The 24,494-nt window shown below is 61.7% G+C and overlaps 1 long non-coding RNA gene across 2 annotated transcripts in view; it reads right to left on the reverse strand.

The window, feature by feature from the left end:
- LOC125157193 (uncharacterized) overlaps positions 1-24,494 on the reverse strand; it is a 60,774-nt gene that overhangs the window by 25,409 nt on the left and 10,871 nt on the right. Inside the window, exons 2-3 of one of the 2 annotated variants that reach the window (XR_007148897.1) lie at positions 22,147-22,209; positions 2,389-2,464 (exon numbers count right to left, since the gene is read on the reverse strand). This is a non-coding gene — a long non-coding RNA (uncharacterized LOC125157193). The remainder of the gene's footprint in view (positions 1-2,388; positions 2,465-22,146; positions 22,210-24,494) is intronic. The other variant, XR_007148896.1, reaches the window with a different exon arrangement.

A 24,494-nucleotide genomic window follows, 5' to 3' on the forward strand; every position in this document is an offset into this window, starting at 1 on the left:
GCTCACAGGTATGAAATAAAAGTCAAGGAGCAGGTTTCAGAATTTTTCCAGTAAGGGTGAAAACAGAGGGTGTGTGTGCAGAGAAAAGTAGAGCCTGGAGACTTGCTCCCCTACTGACAGCCAACAGGTAAGAGCTAAGCAAAGGGCAAGCGCCACCCCAGATGTTCTTCCAGAAGTGGGCTGTATGTAAGGACAGTCAGGGTCTAGAGGAAAAGGCTGTGTGCCTGGGAGTATGTGTCTTGATCCTGTCTTTGGTAGACATGCTTGATCTGTGGCACATCTAGGGAAGAGGAGGGTTGGGTTCCTTCAACCCAACAGCTCTGAGTTTTTGGGCAATGTCTTCAGACCTTTTGATTCCTCAGCTGCATAGGGGAGCATGGGGTTGAGACCTGGCCAACCAGGCTTGAATGGATGCCAGGGCCATTCCTTCTCATTCCGGATGGGAGTCACAGTGCTTCTTGGGGAAGGTGGCTAAGAAAGCTAAGGAATGCAAATGAATGGCCAAGGGTGTCCTCATTACTCTGTTCCTCTCCTGTTCTCTGCTCTTGGGGAGGTGGCTCCAGGAGCTCTGGAGACAGTCCTGTGCCAGAATCCTTGGAGACCCCAGGTGATGGCACCTCAGCTGCTGATTCCATTTTAGGGTCAGAAGGTCTCCATCAAGCCTGACTCCTTTGCCCTGGTGAAGGTAGTTCTCTTCTGGACTCACGGGACTGTTACTCTGTGTCAGGCCTCTTTGGTACTGTGAAGTCAGGCTCCACCTCTACTCCTGAGTTCAACAGAGGTTCATCACTTGGCCTATCTATAGCTGCGATGGAAGTCTGACACTAGAGCTCTCGCTAGTCTTTGGCTTGGCCCTCAGGTGCCACTAGAGGCTTCCAAAGCACTGGGCCCACACAGGCCAAAGTTGCTTATGCACTAAGGGTAAGGTAAATGTGGCCAAATGCCCCCAAAACCCTGACCAGGACTCCTTCAGAGAGAATTGCTCTAGACTGGCACAGACATGGCTGCTTCAAGGTTTTGAAGCTTGGCTTCTCATAAAAGGCCAACCAAGAAGCCACGCTCTGTGATTTTGCTTCTGCCTGTCTCTGGAGCTTCCAAGGCCTCACCTGATCTTGGGCTTCACTTTCCCCAGGGCCTAGTGGGGCATTTGACATCCTGGGGACCCACTTCCGTGGCCTATACTTCACTCTTGTCACTCCTCCTCAGGAGCAACGTGACTGTGAGCTCTAACTCTCTATTTATTATCAGTAGCAGTATGGCACCAGAAATGCCAGACTATTCTTCCACGCAAACTGCTCTCACTCTACCCTTAGCTAACAAGGAAAAAAACCAAACAAACAAAAACAACAACAACAAATGCCACCTGGGTCCATTCTGGCTAACACAAGAAGTCACCATCATGGTGACTTTGGGCTGGTGAATGTTTGCCTCAAAGTCTGGTGCTCCACCACATAGGACCTGACCTCTGTAGTATTCACGTAGACTGCCTTCACGAAACAAAAAAAAACATGCAATGACACTGCATTGAGACACCACAGTGACCGTCAAGAATACATTTGTGGACAGTTCATTGCCTGTCTAGGGTTTTCTAAGGCCTCAAGAAACATGATGAGTGTAAGCACAGTATTCTGGCCACCACCAAACAATGGGGAGCAGGGCACTATCACAACAGAAATTATAAGAAGTCACTGGAAGGCCAGTCTGACCAAGAGGATTCAAGCAGGCAGACACAAAGGTCTGTGATGAACAATGGAAACCAATACGAAAATCGAAAGGTCTGACAACCCTACAAGAAGACTGTAGGACCCAAAACATATACTTCTATTCTCATGGAGCTCTCAAGGTTCAAAAATAGACAGGGGCCCAAAGAGTTAATCTGGAGGTCAGAAAGGAGCCTAAACATAGGTAACCAGCCAACTACATGACTATGCCAAACTAAACCTCTAGACGCATAGAAGAGGAAATTCAAGAATGGGAAACATCCACATGTGCAAATGTATCTAAGTATCTAATGGTTTTACAGGTCCTGCTTCCATGCTGCCCAAAAGGGAGCCATGCTGCGAGTGCCCATGACAACCTTTAAAATGGTTGTAGCATATCCAAGAGTGAGGATTCCAGAGAGGTCTATACCCCCAGGCCTTTCATGCTCTTACTCCTATGGAAAGGGGAATGTGCCAAAAACACAGAGAGAAAAGGGGAATGCCCCCGGTCAAAACTCTTTCCTCCATTCCCATTACTACAGCCACTCTAGTACTGCCTTCTAGAAGTAGGAGAAACAAGGGTCTCAACCCTTGAATTTCTGGGCTTGACTCACAAAGCAATAAGGCTTCTTCCTCAGTCTGATAAAATGACTAAAACCACAGGGGGAGCCCAGGAAAAACTACCAACCTTCAGGCAGATGAGGGGAGGCAAGAAGTCCAAATTTATGTCCAATTTGAGAACGCAACTTGAAATCCAATCACTCCTGCAGGAACAGCCAACACGGAATAATGAAAACACCAGTGGGATCAGGTTGATGGCAGTACTGTACAGAATATGTCCAAGAGCCCTTCCCCAGATCCCCTCACATACCTCACTGCTAAAAACAAACAAACAAACATGAGAGCAGGCATTATCAACCCTACTTCCAATATGGCCATGCAGACATATCAGTAACTATACAGGAGCAGCTCCGCTTTCTGAGGCTAAAGCAAGCACAGCCTCGCCCCCACTGACAACACGTGACCAAATTTTCAACTTAGATTCCTGTCCCCAACTACAAAGGCTAGGGGTCCAGGAAGGCCACGAACGTCCACCGCCCCTCCCGGGGCGGCCTGTGCCCACACATTCTCTCCTGGCACCCGCACACGAACCCTTGGCCGGCCTCAAGTCCAAAAGGGTCATTCCGGGCACTTTGGGCTGCCGGGACATCCAAGCAGGCTCCCGGACAGTTAGTTGCCCCTCCAGTCCGGCTGGAAACCCAGCATCTCCATTCTCCACCGGCTGCCACCCTCCCGAGGGATGTCGTTCTGACCACAAACAAAGGCCCCGAGGACCCTCAAAGCGCAAGCAGGAGCCACGCAAGGCCACGAAAGAGACAGAGACACGCAGACAGAGACAGGGAGGGAGGAACGACCCGCACGGGGAAGGAAGGGTCCGGTCCCAAGAGACGTGAGCCATCCCGATCGATCGTCGGGGACGGGGCCGCACCAAGGGAGGCTCACCCAGGTGCCCCCGAACCCGGGTGTTTGCTGTCAGGTCAGGTCGCCAAACAGAGTCCCCGGCACGGGCCCCCACGGCGCCCATCTCGGGAACCCTGACCGAGGGGGAGGGTGTGCGTGTGCGCCCGGGACCGCTACGCCCACAAGGACCTCATCCACCACAGTCACCCCATCGAGGCCCACCTTTCCCCACTGGGTATCGACGGTAGCCCAGCGAAGCCCAGCGCAGCCCTCCTCCTCGGCCTCGGGGCCCGCGTGACCCAGTTCCCGTCCTCTGGGAAGGCACCCGAGAGCGCACCCAGGGCGCTCTGCGGTTCCGTGCACCCAACGTCTGCGAGTGCACCTGCTGGACCCAGGGCCCAAAGGACACCCGCCGGGACTCTGGGGCAAGGGGCGGGGGAACAAGGAGATCTCCAGGATGTCAACACCGTGCCCCTGGGGTTTGGCCAAAAAGGAGGTGAGGGGGCACAGCTTCTCGCTCCCCACCCGCAACCTCCACCCCCACCCCCACCCCGCGCCCAAAGAGCCTTGCTGAAGTTGACTTGTGTGAGGAGAAGGGGACACAGGCTGCCTTCGGCCCTCGGTGGGTGTTGGCCGGAGTTGGAGTTGGGGGGGTGGGGGGGGGGGGAAGGGGGGAAGGAGGGAGGAACGTGCACGTGGGACCCGGACGCGTGTGGATGCTTGGGGACTCCCGGGGCTGGATGTGGCTGCGTGTGGAGGGGAAGGCACGACCCAGCCCGCACCTTCTTCCACACGTGGGCTATTGGCACGGCCGGGGTCTCCACGTAAGGGCGGGCGGGCACTGTGATCCACAGCGTGAGGCTCCTCCGCGGCCTAGGCGGACGGTTGCCTGAGTGGGCATCTGGGCCTAGGGGCCCGGGCCTTGCTGCCGAGGGGACCAGGCTCGGCTGCACGGAGCCACCACACAAGCGGAGCTGTTACCACAAAGTGGCCCAGACGAGGGCGCCGCCATGTTGGAGCCAGAGTGGACAGGGCCCGGCCTTTTTTCTTCCGCAAAGGGCGGAGGGAGAGGACCTGGGGGAAGGGCGCGTGGGCATTCGTGGTGCAACACTGCCATCAAGCGAAACTCGTTGGCCATCCCGTGAGCCCCGCGCTGTGGCTTCCCTGTGAGTGAAGTCCCAGGCGGGAGACGAGATGGGCCCTCCCTCCAACCCCCCCCCCCCCCCCCCACTCCCAGGCGCAGAGTTCCGGCGGGAGACCCGGGAGGCTCCAGAGACGGGTGGCGCGACAGAGCGCCAGAACCGGCTCCCCTGCGGGTCGGGCACGGGAAGCCAGGGCCAGGGACCCTGGTGGCCGCCATGTCTGGGCGGGACTGGACGAGTCCTGGAAGCCGCCGCGAAGCGGCCAGGAGCACCCCGGGCCGGCCGGGGCAAGGGGCGCTGGGCCCTTGGCCCGTGAGCCCTTGGCCGCGTGTCCCTTCCGTTGGGAGCAAGAGCAGGATCGGCCCCGGCGGGGCCGGGGTGGGGAGGGCAGGTGGGGGCTAGAAGCCCTGCACGAGACAGGCACGGCACGGGCACTGGGAGGGCTGCTGCCACTTGGCCTTGGGGGAGGAGGCGGGACTCCGATGTCCCTGTGTCCCACCGTGAGGCTCAGGTGTGGGGCCCCGCCTAGCCGGTGTCCAGGGACCTCGAGCTGGTCTTGGGGGGTGGGGGGTGGGGGGTGAGGAACGTGCAGGTGGCTCCCGCGGGGTGTGGGGAGGAACGGAGTCCAGAAGCCAGGGCGAGCCAAAGTAGAAGTGGCGGCAGCCCCCCTCCTCCTTCGCTCCGCCGCTGCACCCCTCGCCCCCCCAAACGACCCGCCACAGCCCCCCAAACCCAGGCCTGGGCCCAGGAAGCGGCCGCCCGACACAGACACACACACACACACACACACGCACACACGCACACACACACACACACACACACACACACACGGGGCAGCTGCAATGCGAACGCCCGGGGATAACACGGTCTCTGGCGGGGGCCGCGCACCACCGATCTCGATCTCGCACTCAACTGTCTGTCCACGTGTCTGTCTGGGGAGTGGTCTACTCCCTACCCCACCCCACCCCCCCACCCCCCGCCAGGCATCTGCATTGACACGGGTCACTCTCTGGGCCACCTGGTTCCAACGTCCCGTGAGAGTGTTGAGGGCAATGGCAAGGAGTGGCCTTTGTGTCTGCGTCCGGATGCCACGCTTGCTTCGCAGCCGGTCACCAAAGGACCAGGGTGGAGAGCCTGCCAAAAGGACCGGGCACCTTTGGACGGCGGCCCCTTCTGTCCCGCCCGGGACTCCCCACTTTGCTCCCAGGCCTCTCCTCCAGAGGAAGCCTGGATGGCCAACGAGTTCCGCTTGATGGCAGTATTGCACCACGAATGTCCACGCGCCCTTCCCCCAGGTCCTCTCCCTCCGCCCTTTGCCGAGGAAAAAAGGCCGGGCCCTGTCCACCCCGGGCTCCAACATGGCGGCTCTCAGGTCTCTGCCACCTGGGGGAGCACTCCGGCTCCTGAGGCTCCGGGGAGCGGAGCCTTGTCCCCTCTGGCTCCATGTAGCCCGCTTTCGGACCCAAAAGCAAACGCGAGGCCGGCGCATCGAGGCTCCCCGAGGCTCCCGGCGCTGGCCCTGACCCTTTCCGGGGCGCCACTGCGACCCCTGGAGGCCTGCAGGAGGAGACCTCAGGAGACCCACTGGTCGTGGACCCAGCGCCCGGGCCACCCCTATCCAGCCAGTCGGTGCCCGACGGGGGTACACGCTCACCCGGGCATCCTCGGTCAGGACTCCCCGACGGGCCAGCCTGACGTGACCCCGAAGCCTCTAGCAGCCAGACGCCAAGGTCTGCGCCGGCCCCCGGGCAGGAGCCGTGCCGTCAACGTTGGCGTCCGCTTCCCGCGGCCACAGGACGTACGGGTCCGAGGACCTGGCCCTTCACCCCTGGGGCACTCCCGCGATTCAGGCGCGGACGGTGGCACCCACGGGTCACTGGGGAGGGCGGCCTGGAGCCGCACCACTGACGCCAAAGCGGCCTCACGCTTGCCCCAGGCTCCATCCCTGGACAGCTCCCACGGGAGCCAAGGCCAGGCATGGGCAGCACCCAGGTGTGCCCACGCTCTCCAGGACCCGTGCCTTTTCTGGCACGGCGGTAACAAGGCCAACGCACAGGGCCGGTGGTCTTCTCTCCCGTTCATCGGTCCATAACCTACGACCAACACCTGACCGCAGACCTCTCAAGGGCACCCTGACAACCCGCCTCTCGTGCCTGGGGCACATTCCAACCAGGAAGAACCACACACACTCCCTCCCTCCTTCGCTTGCTCACACACACACATCCTCAACTCACACCACAAGCACGCTTGGACACACACTCCCGCACACAGACGCACGCGCGCGCGCACACACACACACACACACACACACACACACACACGCATGCAGACTGACACGCCCACACCGTCCCGCAGTGAAAGGGGAGTTCGGCACAGTTGGACGTCATGCTTTTCGCCCTCAGGAGGTGGCCCACACAGCCCGCAGCAAGAGCTCATAAAGGTGTACGGCGGATGTCTGTTTCTACCCCGGTCTGTGTGCCCAAGGGCATAAAGGGACTCCTGACAACCACACGGACCCAGGTCACTTGCTCTCCTCCGGCGAGACACTTGTCCATCCTCAACCCTCGGGGAACGTTTTCGCTTTCTGCCCTGCAGACGGGAGCCGCCTGTTCTCCCAAGCCTGTGGCCCAGCACCTCGTTCTTCCTAGGCCAGCCAGTGGATGTAAGATTCCATCCCTCCTGTGGAAAGCAGCCAGCCTCCTCCCCCCTCCCCCCACCCCGCCATATTCGTCTCCACGTCCCCAGAGACCTTCCGGTCCCTTCCCGCGCGTCAGTTCTACCAACCCTGGCCGAACGACACCCGGTTGGACACAGACCCTGCTCGCTGGGGAGACTCATGCCCCCGAGGGCGAGGGCGAGGGCTGGGGCCTGGGGCCTGGGGCCTGGGGCCTGGGTCTGGTGGGAGGGGAGAAAGAACACGCACAGAGGGGCTCTGTCCTTTGACCTTGGAGCCAAGCGTTCCCGCAAAGGGACGCGTCGTCCCCAAGACAGCCCGGCACTGGCGCTGGCGAGTCCGTGGTGCGATCGCACCGTCCAGGCACGCGGGCACGGACACGGGCCCACGCGAAGGGACCTACAGCGGCGGCAGCGGCGGGCGGTCCGGGAAGGCCACGAACGTCCACCGCCCCTCCCGAGGCGGCCTGTGCCCGCACATTCTCTCCTGGCACCCGCACACGAACCCTTGGCCGGCCTCAAGTCCAAAAGGGTCATTCCGGGCACTTTGGGCTGCCGGGACATCCAAGCAGGCTCCCGGACAGTTAGTTGCCCCTCCAGTCCGGCTGGAAACCCAGCATCTCCATTCTCCACCGGCTGCCACCCTCCCGAGGGATGTCGTTCTGACCACAAACAAAGGCCCCGAGGACCCTCAAAGCGCAAGCAGGAGCCACGCAAGGCCACGAAAGAGACAGAGACACGCAGACAGAGACAGGGAGGGAGGAACGACCCGCACGGGGAAGGAAGGGTCCGGTCCCAAGAGACGTGAGCCGCCCCGATCGATCGTCGGGGACGGGGCCGCACCAAGGGAGGCTCACCCAGGTGCCCCCGAACCCGGGTGTTTGCTGTCAGGTCAGGTCGCCAAACAGAGTCCCCGGCACGGGCCCCCACGGCGCCCATCTCGGGAACCCTGACCGAGGGGGAGGGTGTGCGTGTGCGCCCGGGACCGCTACGCCCACAAGGACCTCATCCACCACAGTCACCCCATCGAGGCCCACCTTTCCCCACTGGGTATCGACGGTAGCCCAGCGAAGCCCAGCGCAGCCCTCCTCCTCGGCCTCGGGGCCCGCGTGACCCAGTTCCCGTCCTCTGGGAAGGCACCCGAGAGCGCACCCAGGGCGCTCTGCGGTTCCGTGCACCCAACGTCTGCGAGTGCACCTGCTGGACCCAGGGCCCAAAGGACACCCGCCGGGACTCTGGGGCAAGGGGCGGGGGAACAAGGAGATCTCCAGGATGTCAACACCGTGCCCCTGGGGTTTGGCCAAAAAGGAGGTGAGGGGGCACAGCTTCTCGCTCCCCACCCGCAACCTCCACCCCCACCCCCACCCCGCGCCCAAAGAGCCTTGCTGAAGTTGACTTGTGTGAGGAGAAGGGGACACAGGCTGCCTTCGGCCCTCGGTGGGTGTTGGCCGGAGTTGGAGTTGGGGGGGTGGGGGGGGGGGGAAGGGGGGAAGGAGGGAGGAACGTGCACGTGGGACCCGGACGCGTGTGGATGCTTGGGGACTCCCGGGGCTGGATGTGGCTGCGTGTGGAGGGGAAGGCACGACCCAGCCCGCACCTTCTTCCACACGTGGGCTATTGGCACGGCCGGGGTCTCCACGTAAGGGCGGGCGGGCACTGTGATCCACAGCGTGAGGCTCCTCCGCGGCCTAGGCGGACGGTTGCCTGAGTGGGCATCTGGGCCTAGGGGCCCGGGCCTTGCTGCCGAGGGGACCAGGCTCGGCTGCACGGAGCCACCACACAAGCGGAGCTGTTACCACAAAGTGGCCCAGACGAGGGCGCCGCCATGTTGGAGCCAGAGTGGACAGGGCCCGGCCTTTTTTCTTCCGCAAAGGGCGGAGGGAGAGGACCTGGGGGAAGGGCGCGTGGGCATTCGTGGTGCAACACTGCCATCAAGCGAAACTCGTTGGCCATCCCGTGAGCCCCGCGCTGTGGCTTCCCTGTGAGTGAAGTCCCAGGCGGGAGACGAGATGGGCCCTCCCTCCAACCCCCCCCCCCCCCCCCACTCCCAGGCGCAGAGTTCCGGCGGGAGACCCGGGAGGCTCCAGAGACGGGTGGCGCGACAGAGCGCCAGAACCGGCTCCCCTGCGGGTCGGGCACGGGAAGCCAGGGCCAGGGACCCTGGTGGCCGCCATGTCTGGGCGGGACTGGACGAGTCCTGGAAGCCGCCGCGAAGCGGCCAGGAGCACCCCGGGCCGGCCGGGGCAAGGGGCGCTGGGCCCTTGGCCCGTGAGCCCTTGGCCGCGTGTCCCTTCCGTTGGGAGCAAGAGCAGGATCGGCCCCGGCGGGGCCGGGGTGGGGAGGGCAGGTGGGGGCTAGAAGCCCTGCACGAGACAGGCACGGCACGGGCACTGGGAGGGCTGCTGCCACTTGGCCTTGGGGGAGGAGGCGGGACTCCGATGTCCCTGTGTCCCACCGTGAGGCTCAGGTGTGGGGCCCCGCCTAGCCGGTGTCCAGGGACCTCGAGCTGGTCTTGGGGGGTGGGGGGTGGGGGGTGAGGAACGTGCAGGTGGCTCCCGCGGGGTGTGGGGAGGAACGGAGTCCAGAAGCCAGGGCGAGCCAAAGTAGAAGTGGCGGCAGCCCCCCTCCTCCTTCGCTCCGCCGCTGCACCCCTCGCCCCCCCAAACGACCCGCCACAGCCCCCCAAACCCAGGCCTGGGCCCAGGAAGCGGCCGCCCGACACAGACACACACACACACACACACACGCACACACGCACACACACACACACACACACACACACACACACACACACACACACGGGGCAGCTGCAATGCGAACGCCCGGGGATAACACGGTCTCTGGCGGGGGCCGCGCACCACCGATCTCGATCTCGCACTCAACTGTCTGTCCACGTGTCTGTCTGGGGAGTGGTCTACTCCCTACCCCACCCCACCCCCCCACCCCCCGCCAGGCATCTGCATTGACACGGGTCACTCTCTGGGCCACCTGGTTCCAAACGTCCCGTGAGAGTGTTGAGGGCAATGGCAAGGAGTGGCCTTTGTGTCTGCGTCCGGATGCCACGCTTGCTTCGCAGCCGGTCACCAAAGGACCAGGGTGGAGAGCCTGCCAAAAGGACCGGGCACCTTTGGACGGCGGCCCCTTCTGTCCCGCCCGGGACTCCCCACTTTGCTCCCAGGCCTCTCCTCCAGAGGAAGCCTGGATGGCCAACGAGTTCCGCTTGATGGCAGTATTGCACCACGAATGTCCACGCGCCCTTCCCCCAGGTCCTCTCCCTCCGCCCTTTGCCGAGGAAAAAAGGCCGGGCCCTGTCCACCCCGGGCTCCAACATGGCGGCTCTCAGGTCTCTGCCACCTGGGGGAGCACTCCGGCTCCTGAGGCTCCGGGGAGCGGAGCCTTGTCCCCTCTGGCTCCATGTAGCCCGCTTTCGGACCCAAAAGCAAACGCGAGGCCGGCGCATCGAGGCTCCCCGAGGCTCCCGGCGCTGGCCCTGACCCTTTCCGGGGCGCCACTGCGACCCCTGGAGGCCTGCAGGAGGAGACCTCAGGAGACCCACTGGTCGTGGACCCAGCGCCCGGGCCACCCCTATCCAGCCAGTCGGTGCCCGACGGGGGTACACGCTCACCCGGGCATCCTCGGTCAGGACTCCCCGACGGGCCAGCCTGACGTGACCCCGAAGCCTCTAGCAGCCAGACGCCAAGGTCTGCGCCGGCCCCCGGGCAGGAGCCGTGCCGTCAACGTTGGCGTCCGCTTCCCGCGGCCACAGGACGTACGGGTCCGAGGACCTGGCCCTTCACCCCTGGGGCACTCCCGCGATTCAGGCGCGGACGGTGGCACCCACGGGTCACTGGGGAGGGCGGCCTGGAGCCGCACCACTGACGCCAAAGCGGCCTCACGCTTGCCCCAGGCTCCATCCCTGGACAGCTCCCACGGGAGCCAAGGCCAGGCATGGGCAGCACCCAGGTGTGCCCACGCTCTCCAGGACCCGTGCCTTTTCTGGCACGGCGGTAACAAGGCCAACGCACAGGGCCGGTGGTCTTCTCTCCCGTTCATCGGTCCATAACCTACGACCAACACCTGACCGCAGACCTCTCAAGGGCACCCTGACAACCCGCCTCTCGTGCCTGGGGCACATTCCAACCAGGAAGAACCACACACACTCCCTCCCTCCTTCGCTTGCTCACACACACACATCCTCAACTCACACCACAAGCACGCTTGGACACACACTCCCGCACACAGACGCACGCGCGCGCGCACACACACACACACACACACACACACACACACACGCATGCAGACTGACACGCCCACACCGTCCCGCAGTGAAAGGGGAGTTCGGCACAGTTGGACGTCATGCTTTTCGCCCTCAGGAGGTGGCCCACACAGCCCGCAGCAAGAGCTCATAAAGGTGTACGGCGGATGTCTGTTTCTACCCCGGTCTGTGTGCCCAAGGGCATAAAGGGACTCCTGACAACCACACGGACCCAGGTCACTTGCTCTCCTCCGGCGAGACACTTGTCCATCCTCAACCCTCGGGGAACGTTTTCGCTTTCTGCCCTGCAGACGGGAGCCGCCTGTTCTCCCAAGCCTGTGGCCCAGCACCTCGTTCTTCCTAGGCCAGCCAGTGGATGTAAGATTCCATCCCTCCTGTGGAAAGCAGCCAGCCTCCTCCCCCCTCCCCCCACCCCGCCATATTCGTCTCCACGTCCCCAGAGACCTTCCGGTCCCTTCCCGCGCGTCAGTTCTACCAACCCTGGCCGAACGACACCCGGTTGGACACAGACCCTGCTCGCTGGGGAGACTCATGCCCCCGAGGGCGAGGGCGAGGGCTGGGGCCTGGGGCCTGGGGCCTGGGGCCTGGGTCTGGTGGGAGGGGAGAAAGAACACGCACAGAGGGGCTCTGTCCTTTGACCTTGGAGCCAAGCGTTCCCGCAAAGGGACGCGTCGTCCCCAAGACAGCCCGGCACTGGCGCTGGCGAGTCCGTGGTGCGATCGCACCGTCCAGGCACGCGGGCACGGACACGGGCCCACGCGAAGGGACCTACAGCGGCGGCAGCGGCGGGCGGTCCGGGAAGGCCACGAACGTCCACCGCCCCTCCCGAGGCGGCCTGTGCCCGCACATTCTCTCCTGGCACCCGCACACGAACCCTTGGCCGGCCTCAAGTCCAAAAGGGTCATTCCGGGCACTTTGGGCTGCCGGGACATCCAAGCAGGCTCCCGGACAGTTAGTTGCCCCTCCAGTCCGGCTGGAAACCCAGCATCTCCATTCTCCACCGGCTGCCACCCTCCCGAGGGATGTCGTTCTGACCACAAACAAAGGCCCCGAGGACCCTCAAAGCGCAAGCAGGAGCCACGCAAGGCCACGAAAGAGACAGAGACACGCAGACAGAGACAGGGAGGGAGGAACGACCCGCACGGGGAAGGAAGGGTCCGGTCCCAAGAGACGTGAGCCGCCCCGATCGATCGTCGGGGACGGGGCCGCACCAAGGGAGGCTCACCCAGGTGCCCCCGAACCCGGGTGTTTGCTGTCAGGTCAGGTCGCCAAACAGAGTCCCCGGCACGGGCCCCCACGGCGCCCATCTCGGGAACCCTGACCGAGGGGGAGGGTGTGCGTGTGCGCCCGGGACCGCTACGCCCACAAGGACCTCATCCACCACAGTCACCCCATCGAGGCCCACCTTTCCCCACTGGGTATCGACGGTAGCCCAGCGAAGCCCAGCGCAGCCCTCCTCCTCGGCCTCGGGGCCCGCGTGACCCAGTTCCCGTCCTCTGGGAAGGCACCCGAGAGCGCACCCAGGGCGCTCTGCGGTTCCGTGCACCCAACGTCTGCGAGTGCACCTGCTGGACCCAGGGCCCAAAGGACACCCGCCGGGACTCTGGGGCAAGGGGCGGGGGAACAAGGAGATCTCCAGGATGTCAACACCGTGCCCCTGGGGTTTGGCCAAAAAGGAGGTGAGGGGGCACAGCTTCTCGCTCCCCACCCGCAACCTCCACCCCCACCCCCACCCCGCGCCCAAAGAGCCTTGCTGAAGTTGACTTGTGTGAGGAGAAGGGGACACAGGCTGCCTTCGGCCCTCGGTGGGTGTTGGCCGGAGTTGGAGTTGGGGGGGTGGGGGGGGGGGGAAGGGGGGAAGGAGGGAGGAACGTGCACGTGGGACCCGGACGCGTGTGGATGCTTGGGGACTCCCGGGGCTGGATGTGGCTGCGTGTGGAGGGGAAGGCACGACCCAGCCCGCACCTTCTTCCACACGTGGGCTATTGGCACGGCCGGGGTCTCCACGTAAGGGCGGGCGGGCACTGTGATCCACAGCGTGAGGCTCCTCCGCGGCCTAGGCGGACGGTTGCCTGAGTGGGCATCTGGGCCTAGGGGCCCGGGCCTTGCTGCCGAGGGGACCAGGCTCGGCTGCACGGAGCCACCACACAAGCGGAGCTGTTACCACAAAGTGGCCCAGACGAGGGCGCCGCCATGTTGGAGCCAGAGTGGACAGGGCCCGGCCTTTTTTCTTCCGCAAAGGGCGGAGGGAGAGGACCTGGGGGAAGGGCGCGTGGGCATTCGTGGTGCAACACTGCCATCAAGCGAAACTCGTTGGCCATCCCGTGAGCCCCGCGCTGTGGCTTCCCTGTGAGTGAAGTCCCAGGCGGGAGACGAGATGGGCCCTCCCTCCAACCCCCCCCCCCCCCCCACTCCCAGGCGCAGAGTTCCGGCGGGAGACCCGGGAGGCTCCAGAGACGGGTGGCGCGACAGAGCGCCAGAACCGGCTCCCCTGCGGGTCGGGCACGGGAAGCCAGGGCCAGGGACCCTGGTGGCCGCCATGTCTGGGCGGGACTGGACGAGTCCTGGAAGCCGCCGCGAAGCGGCCAGGAGCACCCCGGGCCGGCCGGGGCAAGGGGCGCTGGGCCCTTGGCCCGTGAGCCCTTGGCCGCGTGTCCCTTCCGTTGGGAGCAAGAGCAGGATCGGCCCCGGCGGGGCCGGGGTGGGGAGGGCAGGTGGGGGCTAGAAGCCCTGCACGAGACAGGCACGGCACGGGCACTGGGAGGGCTGCTGCCACTTGGCCTTGGGGGAGGAGGCGGGACTCCGATGTCCCTGTGTCCCACCGTGAGGCTCAGGTGTGGGGCCCCGCCTAGCCGGTGTCCAGGGACCTCGAGCTGGTCTTGGGGGGTGGGGGGTGGGGGGTGAGGAACGTGCAGGTGGCTCCCGCGGGGTGTGGGGAGGAACGGAGTCCAGAAGCCAGGGCGAGCCAAAGTAGAAGTGGCGGCAGCCCCCCTCCTCCTTCGCTCCGCCGCTGCACCCCTCGCCCCCCCAAACGACCCGCCACAGCCCCCCAAACCCAGGCCTGGGCCCAGGAAGCGGCCGCCCGACACAGACACACACACACACACACACACGCACACACGCACACACACACACACACACACACACACACACACACACACACACGGGGCAGCTGCAATGCGAACGCCCGGGGATAACACGGTCTCTGGCGGGGGCCGCGCACCACCGATCTCGATCTCGCACTCAACTGTCTGTCCACGTGTCTGTCTGGGGAGTGGTCTACTCCCTACCCCACCCCACCCCCCCACCCCCCGCCAGGCATCTGCATTGACACGGGTCACTCTCTGGGCCACCTGGTTCCAACGTCCCGTGAGAGTGTTGAGGGCAATGGCAAGGAGTGGCCTTTGTGTCTGCGTCCGGATGCCACGCTTGCTTCGCAGCCGGTCACCAAAGGACCAGGGTGGAGAGCCTGCCAAAAGGACCGGGCACCTTTGGACGGCGGCCCCTTCTGTCCCGCCCGGGACTCCCCACTTTGCTCCCAGGCCTCTCCTCCAGAGGAAGCCTGGATGGCCAACGAGTTCCGCTTGATGGCAGTATTGCACCACGAATGTCCACGCGCCCTTCCCCCAGGTCCTCTCCCTCCGCCCTTTGCCGAGGAAAAAAGGCCGGGCCCTGTCCACCCCGGGCTCCAACATGGCGGCTCTCAGGTCTCTGCCACCTGGGGGAGCACTCCGGCTCCTGAGGCTCCGGGGAGCGGAGCCTTGTCCCCTCTGGCTCCATGTAGCCCGCTTTCGGACCCAAAAGCAAACGCGAGGCCGGCGCATCGAGGCTCCCCGAGGCTCCCGGCGCTGGCCCTGACCCTTTCCGGGGCGCCACTGCGACCCCTGGAGGCCTGCAGGAGGAGACCTCAGGAGACCCACTGGTCGTGGACCCAGCGCCCGGGCCACCCCTATCCAGCCAGTCGGTGCCCGACGGGGGTACACGCTCACCCGGGCATCCTCGGTCAGGACTCCCCGACGGGCCAGCCTGACGTGACCCCGAAGCCTCTAGCAGCCAGACGCCAAGGTCTGCGCCGGCCCCCGGGCAGGAGCCGTGCCGTCAACGTTGGCGTCCGCTTCCCGCGGCCACAGGACGTACGGGTCCGAGGACCTGGCCCTTCACCCCTGGGGCACTCCCGCGATTCAGGCGCGGACGGTGGCACCCACGGGTCACTGGGGAGGGCGGCCTGGAGCCGCACCACTGACGCCAAAGCGGCCTCACGCTTGCCCCAGGCTCCATCCCTGGACAGCTCCCACGGGAGCCAAGGCCAGGCATGGGCAGCACCCAGGTGTGCCCACGCTCTCCAGGACCCGTGCCTTTTCTGGCACGGCGGTAACAAGGCCAACGCACAGGGCCGGTGGTCTTCTCTCCCGTTCATCGGTCCATAACCTACGACCAACACCTGACCGCAGACCTCTCAAGGGCACCCTGACAACCCGCCTCTCGTGCCTGGGGCACATTCCAACCAGGAAGAACCACACACACTCCCTCCCTCCTTCGCTTGCTCACACACACACATCCTCAACTCACACCACAAGCACGCTTGGACACACACTCCCGCACACAGACGCACGCGCGCACACACACACACACACACACACACACACACACACACACGCATGCAGACTGACACGCCCACACCGTCCCGCAGTGAAAGGGGAGTTCGGCACAGTTGGACGTCATGCTTTTCGCCCTCAGGAGGTGGCCCACACAGCCCGCAGCAAGAGCTCATAAAGGTGTACGGCGGATGTCTGTTTCTACCCCGGTCTGTGTGCCCAAGGGCATAAAGGGACTCCTGACAACCACACGGACCCAGGTCACTTGCTCTCCTCCGGCGAGACACTTGTCCATCCTCAACCCTCGGGGAACGTTTTCGCTTTCTGCCCTGCAGACGGGAGCCGCCTGTTCTCCCAAGCCTGTGGCCCAGCACCTCGTTCTTCCTAGGCCAGCCAGTGGATGTAAGATTCCATCCCTCCTGTGGAAAGCAGCCAGCCTCCTCCCCCCTCCCCCCACCCCGCCATATTCGTCTCCACGTCCCCAGAGACCTTCCGGTCCCTTCCCGCGCGTCAGTTCTACCAACCCTGGCCGAACGACACCCGGTTGGACACAGACCCTGCTCGCTGGGGAGACTCATGCCCCCGAGGGCGAGGGCGAGGGCTGGGGCCTGGGGCCTGGGGCCTGGGGCCTGGGTCTGGTGGGAGGGGAGAAAGAACACGCACAGAGGGGCTCTGTCCTTTGACCTTGGAGCCAAGCGTTCCCGCAAAGGGACGCGTCGTCCCCAAGACAGCCCGGCACTGGCGCTGGCGAGTCCGTGGTGCGATCGCACCGTCCAGGCACGCGGGCACGGACACGGGCCCACGCGAAGGGACCTACAGCGGCGGCAGCGGCGGGCGGTCCGGGAAGGCCACGAACGTCCACCGCCCCTCCCGAGGCGGCCTGTGCCCGCACATTCTCTCCTGGCACCCGCACACGAACCCTTGGCCGGCCTCAAGTCCAAAAGGGTCATTCCGGGCACTTTGGGCTGCCGGGACATCCAAGCAGGCTCCCGGACAGTTAGTTGCCCCTCCAGTCCGGCTGGAAACCCAGCATCTCCATTCTCCACCGGCTGCCACCCTCCCGAGGGATGTCGTTCTGACCACAAACAAAGGCCCCGAGGACCCTCAAAGCGCAAGCAGGAGCCACGCAAGGCCACGAAAGAGACAGAGACACGCAGACAGAGACAGGGAGGGAGGAACGACCCGCACGGGGAAGGAAGGGTCCGGTCCCAAGAGACGTGAGCCGCCCCGATCGATCGTCGGGGACGGGGCCGCACCAAGGGAGGCTCACCCAGGTGCCCCCGAACCCGGGTGTTTGCTGTCAGGTCAGGTCGCCAAACAGAGTCCCCGGCACGGGCCCCCACGGCGCCCATCTCGGGAACCCTGACCGAGGGGGAGGGTGTGCGTGTGCGCCCGGGACCGCTACGCCCACAAGGACCTCATCCACCACAGTCACCCCATCGAGGCCCACCTTTCCCCACTGGGTATCGACGGTAGCCCAGCGAAGCCCAGCGCAGCCCTCCTCCTCGGCCTCGGGGCCCGCGTGACCCAGTTCCCGTCCTCTGGGAAGGCACCCGAGAGCGCACCCAGGGCGCTCTGCGGTTCCGTGCACCCAACGTCTGCGAGTGCACCTGCTGGACCCAGGGCCCAAAGGACACCCGCCGGGACTCTGGGGCAAGGGGCGGGGGAACAAGGAGATCTCCAGGATGTCAACACCGTGCCCCTGGGGTTTGGCCAAAAAGGAGGTGAGGGGGCACAGCTTCTCGCTCCCCACCCGCAACCTCCACCCCCACCCCCACCCCGCGCCCAAAGAGCCTTGCTGAAGTTGACTTGTGTGAGGAGAAGGGGACACAGGCTGCCTTCGGCCCTCGGTGGGTGTTGGCCGGAGTTGGAGTTGGGGGGGTGGGGGGGGGGGAAGGGGGGAAGGAGGGAGGAACGTGCACGTGGGACCCGGACGCGTGTGGATGCTTGGGGACTCCCGGGGCTGGATGTGGCTGCGTGTGGAGGGGAAGGCACGACCCAGCCCGCACCTTCTTCCACACGTGGGCTATTGGCACGGCCGGGGTCTCCACGTAAGGGCGGGCGGGCACTGTGATCCACAGCGTGAGGCTCCTCCGCGGCCTAGGCGGACGGTTGCCTGAGTGGGCATCTGGGCCTAGGGGCCCGGGCCTTGCTGCCGAGGGGACCAGGCTCGGCTGCACGGAGCCACCACACAAGCGGAGCTGTTACCACAAAGTGGCCCAGACGAGGGCGCCGCCATGTTGGAGCCAGAGTGGACAGGGCCCGGCCTTTTTTCTTCCGCAAAGGGCGGAGGGAGAGGACCTGGGGGAAGGGCGCGTGGGCATTCGTGGTGCAACACTGCCATCAAGCGAAACTCGTTGGCCATCCCGTGAGCCCCGCGCTGTGGCTTCCCTGTGAGTGAAGTCCCAGGCGGGAGACGAGATGGGCCCTCCCTCCAACCCCCCCCCCCCCCCCACTCCCAGGCGCAGAGTTCCGGCGGGAGACCCGGGAGGCTCCAGAGACGGGTGGCGCGACAGAGCGCCAGAACCGGCTCCCCTGCGGGTCGGGCACGGGAAGCCAGGGCCAGGGACCCTGGTGGCCGCCATGTCTGGGCGGGACTGGACGAGTCCTGGAAGCCGCCGCGAAGCGGCCAGGAGCACCCCGGGCCGGCCGGGGCAAGGGGCGCTGGGCCCTTGGCCCGTGAGCCCTTGGCCGCGTGTCCCTTCCGAGCAAGAGCAGGATCGGCCCCGGCGGGGCCGGGGTGGGGAGGGCAGGTGGGGGCTAGAAGCCCTGCACGAGACAGGCACGGCACGGGCACTGGGAGGGCTGCTGCCACTTGGCCTTGGGGGAGGAGGCGGGACTCCGATGTCCCTGTGTCCCACCGTGAGGCTCAGGTGTGGGGCCCCGCCTAGCCGGTGTCCAGGGACCTCGAGCTGGTCTTGGGGGGTGGGGGGTGGGGGGTGAGGAACGTGCAGGTGGCTCCCGCGGGGTGTGGGGAGGAACGGAGTCCAGAAGCCAGGGCGAGCCAAAGTAGAAGTGGCGGCAGCCCCCCTCCTCCTTCGCTCCGCCGCTGCACCCCTCGCCCCCCCAAACGACCCGCCACAGCCCCCCAAACCCAGGCCTGGGCCCAGGAAGCGGCCGCCCGACACAGACACACACACACACACACACACACGCGCGCGCACACACACACACGGGGCAGCTGCAATGCGAACGCCCGGGGATAACACGGTCTCTGGCGGGGGCCGCGCACCACCGATCTCGATCTCGCACTCAACTGTCTGTCCACGTGTCTGTCTGGGGAGTGGTCTACTCCCTACCCCACCCCACCCCCCCACCCCCCGCCAGGCATCTGCATTGACACGGGTCACTCTCTGGGCCACCTGGTTCCAACGTCCCGTGAGAGTGTTGAGGGCAATGGCAAGGAGTGGCCTTTGTGTCTGCGTCCGGATGCCACGCTTGCTTCGCAGCCGGTCACCAAAGGACCAGGGTGGAGAGCCTGCCAAAAGGACCGGGCACCTTTGGACGGCGGCCCCTTCTGTCCCGCCCGGGACTCCCCACTTTGCTCCCAGGCCTCTCCTCCAGAGGAAGCCTGGATGGCCAACGAGTTCCGCTTGATGGCAGTATTGCACCACGAATGTCCACGCGCCCTTCCCCCAGGTCCTCTCCCTCCGCCCTTTGCCGAGGAAAAAAGGCCGGGCCCTGTCCACCCCGGGCTCCAACATGGCGGCTCTCAGGTCTCTGCCACCTGGGGGAGCACTCCGGCTCCTGAGGCTCCGGGGAGCGGAGCCTTGTCCCCTCTGGCTCCATGTAGCCCGCTTTCGGACCCAAAAGCAAACGTGAGGCCGGCACATCGAGGCTCCCCGAGGCTCCCGGGGCTCCCGGCGCTGGCCCTGACCCTTTCCGGAGCGCCACTGCGACCCCTGGAGGCCTGCAGGAGGAGACCTCAGGAGACCCACTGGTCGTGGACCCAGCGCCCGGGCCACCCCTATCCAGCCAGTCGGTGCCCGACGGGGACACACGCTCACCCGGGCATCCTCGGTCAGGACTCCCTGACGGGCCAGCCCGACGTGACCCCGAAGCCTCTAGCAGCCAGACGCCAAGGTCTGCGCCGGCCCCCGGGCAGGAGCCGTGCAGTCAACGCTGGCCTCCGCCTTCCGTGGCTAGAGGTCGGATTTGTCCCGAGGAGCCGGTCCTTCACCCACCGGGTGCTCCTGCGATTTACGTGTGAATAATAGCACCTATGAGTAATTATGGATGGCAGGTGTGTATCTAATGTGATGCCTAATCATGTCATGCCTTCTGAAATTGAATTTCTGACGGCTCTCATATTCATATCAGCATGTCAGTAGGCTAGGGAGGAGCTATCTGATATATGCCTTATACTTGTTTTAGCTTTGGAAATGTACTTTGTTTTTATGGTCGTTAATCAGGCGTTTGGTGTAGACACATGCCAATGAACTTTAGTGGCTCCTTAGTGCTTGGTTGCTCTTAGAGAAGGCATCTGGGTGAGTTGATGCTTCAGAATTCCATGTTGGTGAAGGAGTTGACTCTCAATGACTAGAGACATTGGGAGGACACGGAGCACTTTGATGAGACCTCCATCTTTAAATTTATGAGCACTGTCATTTATCATATGCTGCATCTTGAAAAGCAATGGCATGACCTAGTTTTCTTTCTACTCTACCTTTATTTTCTCTGAGCTTGCACTGAACTGTCTCTAACTGTAATTTTCATACTCTGTGTGCTGACACCACTTTTGGTCATACTGAGATGTATATAGCAATACTTAACGAGCTGCCAGGTCTGAGCAGGGGTCCCATAGACCCATGCTCTAGGAGAAATGCTTGTCCATGTCTGGGCATTCTGCCTGTTTCCGTGGCAGTCTGAGTGTACAGAGGTACAGAGGTGTTTGCATGTCCACATGGCTTCATGTTGTATCGACTCCTCAAATCTCCATTCTTGAGACAACCCCTACTTTTTTTAAATTCCAACAAGACAGGAGTTGTGCACTCAATCACACCTAAGGTTCCCATTAGCTCCGTTTCCCCCTATGGCAGGTAACAGGGAGCATATTCCTTCCCTGTCCCTAGGTTTTGTACAGAAAGTCATACTGGAGAAGGAGGGGAGTGTCATGGTCCAACGCTTCTTTTAAGGGCAGCAGGTGGCATCTTTCCTCCTCTCTGGAACCTAGAGCAAGAACTTGACTCAAACATTGAGCTGTGTCCAGGATTTACTATGAAAGGCTCATAGGGTTGTCAAACAAGGTCCTCTTGAAAGTGGGGTTCCCACAAAATTGTCTCCTTGCCTTTGCTGCTTGGACCCTGTCTCTGTCCTTTGCTAAGGCAGAAACCTTGACCAGACTAGCATACAACCCAGCATAAGCATGATTCTACAAGGTCCCTTGGCCACCTGCAGAAGCCTTCAACTATTTTGAACCACAGTAGGAAGTGTCATCTTCATGACACTTTTTTTTGTTTAAAGGAACATGAGTAAGAAGAAAGAAAACATGGCTGGCTTCTGGCCATGCCCTCATGCAACATTTCCCCCCAGAAGAACGAAGTACACTTCCTCAAGACTCTATGCTTTTAAGTTTCTTGGTTTGTCAAAAGATAGAGTTAGGGCTCGTGGAGAGATCTACAGTTGACTGCCATGATATGCTCCCCCGAAGCCAACACCCCCCAGCACATGTAACCCCTTAATATTCCAGTAAGAGTTTGTTCCCAAGGCTTCCCTGAACTGGCAGAGGGCCATGGTGCAGTAAGCTAGACGCAAGAGAAATCAGGAGACAATGGGAAGAACATGTATGGAGAGATCCAATCAAATCAAAGATAGCAATAGGCATGAGGCACTTGGCTGTTTTCAAAAGGTCTCCACTGACCTCTCCGCCAATGGGGCTGGGACTGCTGCTCCCCGTAGGTGAAGTGGGGAGCCAAATACCAGACCATGTTTTGGTCTCTGGTAGTTGACTTCACAGGGACTGGAGCCCAAATCAGGTTCCGGCCCAATTCCTTTCCACTCTGTCAGTCCTGCAGGACACTGACCTTGAGTTCCTCATACAGGTTCCCTTAAGTCAAGTATTGAGATGATCTAGACGCTCATGCACGTATCACCTTTTTCCTGTCCCACGATCAGGATGTGACTTGAGAGCCTTGCCTACCATGGCTGAAACTCTGGTAAAGTACACAAATGCCTTGGTGTCAGGAACCTGCTTCGGGAGTCTCTCCTTGAGCCTTGCGGAAATACCACAACCACTGTGTTTTACCTATGATAAAATAAACTCTCTTGGAAAAGGAAAAGAAAGAAGAGCACTCACTTACCCAGAACACCAGCACCGGCCTCTTTGTTTTTCCTTTCTCTTTCTTTCCTTACACTGTGTCCTCCTGCAACGATAGAGCTCTCTCAGTATGGGACCACCACAGTGGTGCTCCAGTTAACAGGGTGTCGTGTACATCCCACTCAAGCAATCTTGAGTGTTTCTGGTTACTATTCATACCACCTCTGGGGTCAACCAAAACTGCTGAATACGGCAGGGTGTGTAAACCAACCTCACTCATCTTTCAAAAACTGCGCAGATTGTCATTCCAGGATGTCAGGAAGCAGCTCACAGAGAATGCATCAGGTGAATCGTGAAGTTATCTTCTAAAATCTCTTTTCTGAGGGAACCACAGCCATCACCTTGACGTTTATACTCATAGCTCTCCCCCCTTAATTCTGGACCTGTGTGACTATGGGGGGATATTGATGGGCATACATTCATTTTCTAGGGATGTGGACATTTTCCCTAAGGATGTGGCAGGTTACGATTTACCATCCTCTTTCCTCTGGGTGGACACTGATGTAAGAAAATGTATCCTGGGGGCACTTGGGTGGCTCAGTTAGTTAAGTGTCTGACTTCAGCTCAGGTCATGATCTCACAGTTTGTGGGTTTGAGCCCCGCATCAGGCTCTGTGCTGGCAGCCTGGAGCCTGGAGCCTGCAGCCTGCTTTGGATTCTGTATCTCCCCTTTTCTCTGCCCCTCCCCCACTTGTGCTCTGTCTCTGAAAAATAAATAAATGTTTAAAAAACTTAAAAAAAAAAAAAGAAAATGTATCATGGTCACACACACGCATGCATGCACACACAGTTCAGTAACTATGACTCTGTATGCTAGTTGAAGAGGGAAGCAGAGAAGGGGAGAAACCCAGTGTCCAAAGAGATGGGACAAGTAAAATAACCTGTGCTCCAGCCCCTGGCAGAGGTGAGGACACCCTACACTGAGCAGCTATCAGAAAAGAAATGGAGAGGATCAAGCAGGCTAGGTCATTTACTCTGCACAGATGTGCCAAGGTCAAGATACCTATATGCTGGGAGAGCAGCCAAATGTTAAAGAGTGTGTATTACTACGTGGGACGTGTAGGGTCAGAGAGCAGAATACGTGATGCCCTATGTGTCCATTAGTTTTCATTTACATGCAGTCACTGCAGCATACATGAGGAAACATTACACGTGGTTCCCACAGCAGATAGGGGGTTGGAAGGCAGAGAGACAACCTGGGAGCGGTCATCATGCATCGCTAAGGGCTTTTCTTTGGGCAAAATTTCTATCCAATGTGGCATCTCCAAGGCAGTTTTAGGGAAAAATACAGACAGGAAATTTTATATATATGTATATACAGAAACACAAACATATTTGTGTGTCTATTATTAACGAAAAAGTGAATGCTGAATCAATGAGTAGGTGTTTTGAGGGTGGAATATAGAGGCATTCCCAAGGACGACTTCCCAGGAGGGGCTGCTGACAATGGCCCTCACCTAGGTCATCTGACTATGTGGATGAAGTCACTGGGCTCTCCATCTGTCCTATGGACCCCACCCCTCCCACCCTCAACCTGCACAACCCACCTGGGGCACTCAGTGGCAGAGTGACTGTGGCTCTTGGAGGTGAGCATGGGCAATTCACCTCCCTGTCCCCTCACCTAACACGGCCCCTGTCAGTTCCTCCTATTGTCATGATGGCCTACTCCTGGGCCTTTAAGCTGGATGAAGAAGCTGGATGAATACAGAAAGAGGCAATAACTCACGAAGTTAGGAAATCCAGGTTATGGTGACAGCTACTGCTATAGAATCAATGTCCTTGGAAAGGGAGGATTCTGCCCCAGAAGAACTATCCATATGAAAGTGTGCAGAGAAAACAGGGTCCCAGTCCCCAGGGCATGCATACTTAAAACTCTTAAAGAGACATAAGGGTGAATCCATAAATGTATGTATTCCTTTAGGTGTTATTATAGGTACATTCCTACTGCCAACAAGAAGTCCAAATAGAAGAGACACCACCTCCCCCAACACCCCACTACAGTCAACCCTATTTGGGGGCTTAGTTCACTTTAGAGTCTTCAGGAACCTTTCCTGATCCTCAAAGGACAGAGAGAGAAACCTCACAGGCAAGCATGGATGGCATTTCTGGAGCAACAGTGCCATCAAGTGGATACTTTTTGAGCAAAGACTGTAATACCTTCCCGTCTTCTGCTGAGGAAGGCCTATGAGGGGAGGAAGGGTGGGATTGGGGCACCCACAAGATCCCGGGTCAGACAGAGCACACCCCCAGAGTCGGTGGGGGAAACGATGCAGGGTGGATAGAGACAGACTCAACCATCAAGTAACACTGAGCTGCCACGACGCAGGCCTCC

The sequence above is a fragment of the Prionailurus viverrinus genome, chromosome X, assembly GCF_022837055.1.
Source record: "Prionailurus viverrinus isolate Anna chromosome X, UM_Priviv_1.0, whole genome shotgun sequence".
In the NCBI taxonomy this organism is placed as follows: domain Eukaryota; kingdom Metazoa; phylum Chordata; class Mammalia; order Carnivora; family Felidae; genus Prionailurus; species Prionailurus viverrinus.